The sequence below is a fragment of the Mixophyes fleayi genome, chromosome 4 (assembly GCF_038048845.1).
Source record: "Mixophyes fleayi isolate aMixFle1 chromosome 4, aMixFle1.hap1, whole genome shotgun sequence".
In the NCBI taxonomy this organism is placed as follows: Eukaryota; Metazoa; Chordata; class Amphibia; order Anura; family Limnodynastidae; genus Mixophyes; species Mixophyes fleayi.
In genome coordinates, this window is record NC_134405.1 from 338,131,215 (window position 1) to 338,138,837 (window position 7,623).

At 46.0% G+C, this 7,623-nt stretch overlaps 1 protein-coding gene across 1 annotated transcript in view; it reads right to left on the reverse strand.

Moving 5' to 3' along the window:
• The window catches only part of LOC142153213 (sodium- and chloride-dependent betaine transporter-like), a 218,681-nt gene that overhangs the window by 136,357 nt on the left and 74,701 nt on the right, over nucleotides 1-7,623 (reverse strand). The window lies entirely within an intron of this gene.

The following is a 7,623-nucleotide window of genomic DNA, read 5'->3' on the forward strand; positions in this document are numbered from 1 at the left end:
ATGTCTCATTTCATTCCATTAACCAGACTCCCTTCTGCTCGAGATTTGGCCGTCTTATTTATTCAGCACATTTTCCGGCTCCATGGACTTCCTACTGACATCGTTTTTGATCAGGGGTCTCAGTTCATAGCACTGTTTGGGAGATCCTTCTGTACCCTTCTCGGAATCAAGGTCAGTTTGTCATCCGCATATCACCCTCAATCAAATGGGCAAACTGGGAGCTTAACCAGTCCTTGGAGAAGTTTTTACGTTGCTACACTTCAGAGTTCCATGACAACTGGTCCTCCTTGTTACCCTGGGCGGAATTTGCCTACAATAATTCCTGTCACTCATCCACCAAAACCTCCCCGTTTTTTTGTATTTATGGTTTTCACCCCAGGTCTAACTCTTTATACTCACTCAAGTCCATTGGTACCCAGGAGATCCGCTCCACTGCCAGGGATCTCAGAGTTATCTGGAAAAAGGTCCAATCATCATTAAGACAAGCCTCATTTGTGGCAAAAAAAATTTCAGGCCGCCATCGTACCATCTGCTCCCTCAAGGTGGGCCAGAAAGTTTGGTTATCTACAAAAAATATCCGGCTCAGACAGCCTTGCAAGAAGTTGGGCCCTAAGTTCATCGGGCCATTTTCTATCGTTAAGCAGGTTAATTCTGTTGCGTTTAGGCTAAAAATTCCGAGCTCCTTAAGAATCCCCAACACATTTCATTGTTCACTGTTGAAACCAGTACTGTATCCTAGCCAAACCCAGTCGTCAAGTGTGCTTAGGGGGGATTCAAGCAAACCACCAAGATATGTGGTTCAAAGGATCCTGGATTCTAAAAGAGTGTAAGGACAGGTGCACTTCCTGGTGCAGTGGAGGAACCGCGGGTTAGAAGAATGGTCTTGGGTTCCGTGGAGACAACTCCATGCCCCCAAACAGTTGAAAGAGTTCTTTAAGAGGTTCCCAAGAAAACCTGGATGTCGGGGTCCCTCGACCCCTCCTCAAGGGGGGGGTACTGTTACGAGCCGTGGCGGTGCCCAGCCGCCGCGACTCACTCACCTGCGACCCGTCCGTCGCTATGACGACCGGGACGTCACTTCCGGCCAGGACCCGGCCATTGCCAGGGCAACGGTCGGACGCCTCCTGTCTGGCGCCGCGTCCCGGCGGTGAAGCTGTGTCGGGTGCGTGCGCACTACCAGCCTGTGGGCTAATTAATTCATTAGAGTGTTTATTCAAGGGGCTGTGTATTCTCAGAGCCAGGCTCTGATTGGCTGCTCACAGTATTTAAGGCCTGCTGCCTCATTGCCGGTTATAGCTTCTGTACTCCAGTCTGCTGACCTGCTTGTTCCCGTTCCTGTCCTCTGAAACCGCTGCTGATTTCCCGTGTATGGCCCTTGGCTTTGAATTATACTTCGCTTGTGTATCCTGTGACCCTGATCTCTGGCCTGTTTACTGTTTCTGCTATCCGCTTGTGACCCCTGACCTCAGCTTGTTTTCCGATACTGTTGTCTGCTGCCGGCCCTTGACCTCTGTGTGGACCTTACTCCGCTTGCCGGGGTTCTCCCCAGCCGGTACACACTTCACGACCCTCTGTCAGTCTGCGGCCCAGTCTGTCCCCACCATCAGGGGCTCCAGTGAACACCTGATTGGCAGAGTAGATTCCGGGTTTTGTTGTGTCGGCTGGAGGGGATCCTAACAGGTACGTACAATACATATGTGGAATATAAAGTCCCAGCCTAGTGCACGGAAATAAATAAATAATCAATTATTGTCACCTGTTATTAATATAGTCATTAAAACATTTTAAAAATCTTCATTTTTTTTTTTACCAAGAAATATATTTCTGAAGCTATTATGAATGTCTACTATACATAAAATGCATTGTTACAGTTGTTCCTGATTGTAAACACATGTTCTAGCTGTATACACAGCCGTCATCACTAGTAATCAGCACTTACACCTGACCTGTAGCTGGTGCAAGTGATACAACAGTAAAACACGTACCTTAGAGTTGCTCAAAGCTTGAATCGGACGCTGCTGCGTGTTCTCGGCACGCTCTTAATGTACACTGACTACGCGCATACACCCATTTCCCTCCCTGTTATGCTCATCTAATAGTAAGCTGTCTTAAGCGTTCTTTGTGTTTGAAGATGAATTGCGTACGTTTGCGTTCTCTGGTGTATAGTTCATTTCTGGGCATGTGCAGAGCAGTTTCACACAAAATGCAGCACATAATGGTATTTACGTTCCTTAATGAATCCATCCCATAGTGTTTTTTGTCTGCATTGCATCATATCAGGTAACATGTGTCACCTATGTGTGATTATAATACAAGTCCATGCATACTGCGACTTGTAGCCACACAACAGATACAGAGACTCAGGTCGCCTAATACAATAATGTAGATTTAAATAACAATTTGATAAATATAATGACTATGAAGCACTACAATGTTATGGTCACCTGGGGATGTCCAGACAGACGAGCGCGTCACACTGTCGGGGCATGCGGCACTGACACAGGTGGTGACGCCACCTGGTAGGCGGCCCCAGGCAATGACGTCAGTGACCACGTCATCGATTTGGGCGATTAGGGTAGTTCGGGCAGTCTACAAAGATTCTGGGTTCCTGCCCTTTAGGTGTTAGTGGCCATATTGTAGCCAGGACCCAGGAAGGAGGAGGGAGGTCCCGGGGGGTGCGCAGCAGGTGCTGCGAGACGCAATTCTACTTCTTTAGGACAAGATAACTCGAATATTGGAACTAAAATATATTCAAACGTCCCTACTCTGAGCCAAGAGGATGTTGTGTGTAGTTTATGGAGCCAATATATCACGCAGCGTTGTACATTGAGGGGGATCATGATACAAATAAATCACATACAATGACATGATAGAGCTGACCACATGGGCTTACACTCTAATTGCTGCGGGGAACACTTTATACGTAAGGTAGCGGAATAACAATTGTAGCTGGCGGTGGGGAAAGTGAGTGCGGCTGCTGTAAGGCAGAAGTATTATCACACACCAATAATAACGCAGACAGTGACAGCCATGTTTGTGCAGCTTCCCATTGTCTGGTGTAGTTGGGATGAGGAGACAGCTGATGGTGGAGACATGAAAGATGAACCAGTCATTGTAGAAATGTTGAGCTGCTGATCACCATGACTGTCCTTCACCGTGTATCTCAGCCGAACCTCCTACTTTATCTTTGGTGAAGGCTTATACTTTCGTGTTGCACGGGCACTGTATATAGGTGCCAGGTTAGTGGCATCAAAGCTGAGAACCCTCCCTGAGCCCGTATCCTTCATGAATTTTGCATCAAACAGTGAGCGATTGTGCTGTCTGCCCATCAGCGTGTTGGTGACCATCTTGGGCTTGTGGATACGTCCTTCCACCCTCACCACCTGGTTATCCACCAGCTCGGAGAGGTTGTCTGACCAGGGACCGTGCTGGTCACAGATAAGTAGATCCTCAGAACCACCCTGCCCCCTGGTGTGATGACTACACAGCTCCGTCTAGTAATCCTCACCCCCTCCACACACTTCTAGCTGTTCTGTATGTGTGAGATGAAGATTATGTGGGAGGTCGGCACAGAGCTTATCTAACGTGCAGATATCTGTAGCTGCCTTCTGCATGCCGCATTGTCACTTATCGTTAATGACGGTCAGAAATTGGACATGTTTTTACTGACTGTCACTAAATTTACTGACAGCTGACATAAATTTCCTGGTGTGAAAAATATCCCAGTTGCCGACTAATTTGCCAAACAACATCACCTGAGGCTCTGGTCTGGGGTCTGATAACATTGTATATAAATTCAAATCCTGCTTCAGTCATTTGAAATATTGAAAACAAGGCCTGGATCTATCACTGTCACTCCTTCACTTGTTCCTTTAATGAAGCATTTGGCGCCATCTAGTGGACAAACCAAGTACAATCATACAGTAGTTTATCACTAGATATCTGTTAGGGTAAACTGCTCAGTACTTACTGTAAAAAGAGAGGACAAGGGCACATGGGGGCTCCTGATACTCCTGACCCCTCTCTGATGATTATTTCTGCCACCAGTACAAACGCCACCACTTTCTAAGTCCCACAGGGACTGGAGGAAACATTGAGTAAAATGTACTTGTACAGGTGCCACAGAGACCTAATCAGGTGATTCAGTGACCACTCCCAGTTACTATAGTTACCAACTGTCCCTAATTTTAGAGTAGAGTCCCAGGTTTTCAAGATTTGTCCATAGAAATTATTGTCCCTATTTTTTTAATTGCCAAACTGCTCTGTACGTTTCCTCTTACAGCCGAGCTCAGGAAGTCAGGATTTATAAATAAGAGGATTTGTAGAACAAGGGGGCATATTGTGAGACTGGGGGCTTGGTCCTTAAGAGCCCTCTCCAAAAGGAGAAGGGCCCCATTCCTACCCATCCCATAGAAGTCAAAAAGCCCCAGAGAGGGAAAAGGGTCTTCCGGCCCTCCTTCGCTGATGCTAGCGAGAGCCCATTGACATCTCCAACTTCAGAAGTCAAAAGGCATCTTTGGAGGCAAGGGTCTGCAGGCCCACCTCCTCCGCAACGCTTGGATGGGCCCCCTTTATTCCAGAGGTGAGCCGAAGCTTCCCCTGGAACTGTGGAACTGGAGTCACCCCCCTCCCAGTATGGAGGGGCATCCAACAAACATGGGGAGGATGGTGGCCCATAAGGGTCCTACTTTCCGCTTCCCGAAAACGTGACACACAAACAAAAAAAAAAAATGCAAAGTGTGTGTGTAGTGCTAAGTGTAAAATAACTAAATAAATAGGTGCCATAGAGGCCCTAGTCTTTTGGACAGAAATATAAAAATTGTCCTTGCACCCAGCCAAGAAGCTAGGGCAATGAATAAGTGGTAATAGCTGCTTAAAATCAAAAGAGCTCCAGTGCTAAGTGCTTTACTCTGTGCACGTGTTTGCTCCATTACCGACTGCATTATCGATCACCTCTGGCTTAGGTCACACCGTGGGCACATAGCACCTCGGGATACAAGCAGCCGGCCTATTGGCTGGAGGACAGGTGATGGCCCATCGCCTGCAGAGGGAGCCTTTAAGCCCCGCTGTGCACACATACATCTAAACCATACTTACCAACTTTTTCCAGTTGGTGTCCGGGAGACTCTCTGTTGCAGGTGGGCGTGTGGGGACGGGGCTCCGAAATCGCGTCATTTCAGCCCCGCGGGGCCAAATGTCGCGATTCACGGAGAATCGCAGTGTTTTAGCCCTAATGCTGGCAGAAGCGGGAGATTGCCACACTCTCCCGGGAGTCCGGGAGACCCACTCGAAATGCGGGAGTCTCCCGGACATTCCGGGAGAGTTGGCAAGTATGATCTACACCTCATCTTAGCCCAAAGACAGAGAAGCTGTGCGGGGGACAGGGGGCTATGACAGTAACAGAATTCGGGAACACATGGGGCAGACAGATTGTTATTGTACAGACTTATGTCGCCCCTGTGTCTCCGGACACCCCCCTGTACCTGGAGGAGGGAGGGGCTTTAAGCCTCACAGATTCACCTTCCTCAGGTTTTCTACTTGACACAGCGCCTCCACCCAGTCAGTCTCTCTCTTCAGGGCCCACCAGGAGGTGACTCAGGAAACACGCACACTCACGGTAAAGGGGAGCAGCCACGTTTATTAGGATAAAGGTCGGTAACCTTTGTCCTTACCCCTGACAAATAGTGGGTGATGTGGGTGAATGGTTTGTTCTATAAACAACGATGGACATAAGATGTAGAGAGATATAACCATAAAGCTATAAGGAATAAGTGCAGCAAATGTATAACACAATGTAAGACAAGGTAACAACTGAATACAACTGACCGTTACATGCACAACACAAACTGCTGACAATACAATGTAATATGACACATATACAGCAATGCAGTGATAATAACACGGATGCAGTGCGACTAAACACTGGAATAAGATGTGTTTGTTGTAGCTTGTTACACTTGTTTTAAATCTCTGCTGACTTATTACAGATAGGTGTCTCTCTATTTGATTTAATGTATTGTTTTAAAATTATCGCTGAGACTGAGGGTCATGTGTGGCACTTTTGTAGGTTAGAGGGCCACATGGGCGGCCCCTGAGATGTATCAGGTTGACTATCACTGGTTTACATTCTGTATTTATCAACGGTTTTGCCCCCTGAATCATCATTATAACACAGGTGACATTTTATACAACCACTTTATCAGCGCACAATTCCAGCAGACTGATCTGTAATAAACTGTAGAAATTTCTGCAGTAAAATCGCATCTCAATATACTGTGCATTGCCTCATTCACATTGTCCAACCTTCTACAACCACTTATGAGCAAGAATCACAACCACCCTCCTACCCACATGCTATCACTTCTATAATGGCAGCTGAGAACAGGTGGGGGGGGGGGGGGAGGGCTATATATGAAGGTATTGATCCAAAACTAGCGAGATCCAACATTTTACCGGAATTGACGTTTTGCCCCATTTTCAGATCTGAATTTGGTGCCAGAAACAGTCATGGCTCAGTGCCCCAAAATTTGGATCTGTCGGATTTCTCCGAATCTGAACCGCTCATCTCTAGTAATAATAGAGTATATATAACTGATGCTTATATGGCTGATGTGCCTCTTTCTCTCACTAAGGAACTATGATCTATCGGAAGCAAGAAAACTTCTAGGGCGTCTTTTCGAGTTAGGAGCAAAGGGAAACCGGAGCATATTTGCTCTTGAACACACCAAGAGCATTTTTTTACAGCTTTATGTTTACACTGCAGTTTAGAGCTAAATCAGGACACGCCCCCGACAAACTCTAATCTGATGTGAACGTCCCGGCACTTACCCTTTGTGCTTCCACTCCAGGATCTTCCAGAGGGAAGGTCCAGAAACTAGGCGGGAGTGTGGTCGTATATATAATAAGTTGGATTTAGTAGACAGAAGAAACCATAGATAAACCATAGATGTACTTTTATCAATGTCACACATGGTCGTTTCTCTCCCCCTATATCACACAGCTTTTCCTTTTGTTTCATTACAATCTTCATTGCTGGCAGCACAATATAAAAGTAGGGTTGGAGGTCTAATAAAATTTTGAACCCTAGAATTTTTCAAACGCTCTAGAACAGGCCAGGCCAAGCTGTGGCTCTCCAGATGTTGTGAAACTACAAGGATCACTTTCCCATCTTCCTGCATCTCTCTGCTGCTTTCAACACTGTTGATAACATCTATAATAAACCCCATAGTATGCAAACATAGTATACAACCACACCCATAGTGTACAATCCACACCCATATTTTTGACAACGTCCATAGATTAAAAACCACACCCATAATATAAAAACCACACCCACATCATAGAGACCACGCCCATAGTCTAGAAACCACACCCCATATTTTGGTAATGCCTATTTCCTAAATGGCACTAGAGATATCACAGTAAGAATCTGATTGGTTGCCATGGGCAACATCACATTTTCTACACAGTCACCTGTGGAACAATTTCCAGAAATGCCCCATAACTGTTATGTAGTTTTATATATTTAATTTAATGAGAACAAATAGAATCACAATGTGTATCAATATGAGCAGCATTTATTTTTTTAATCAACAAATGTAATAATCAAATTACAAGAACCAC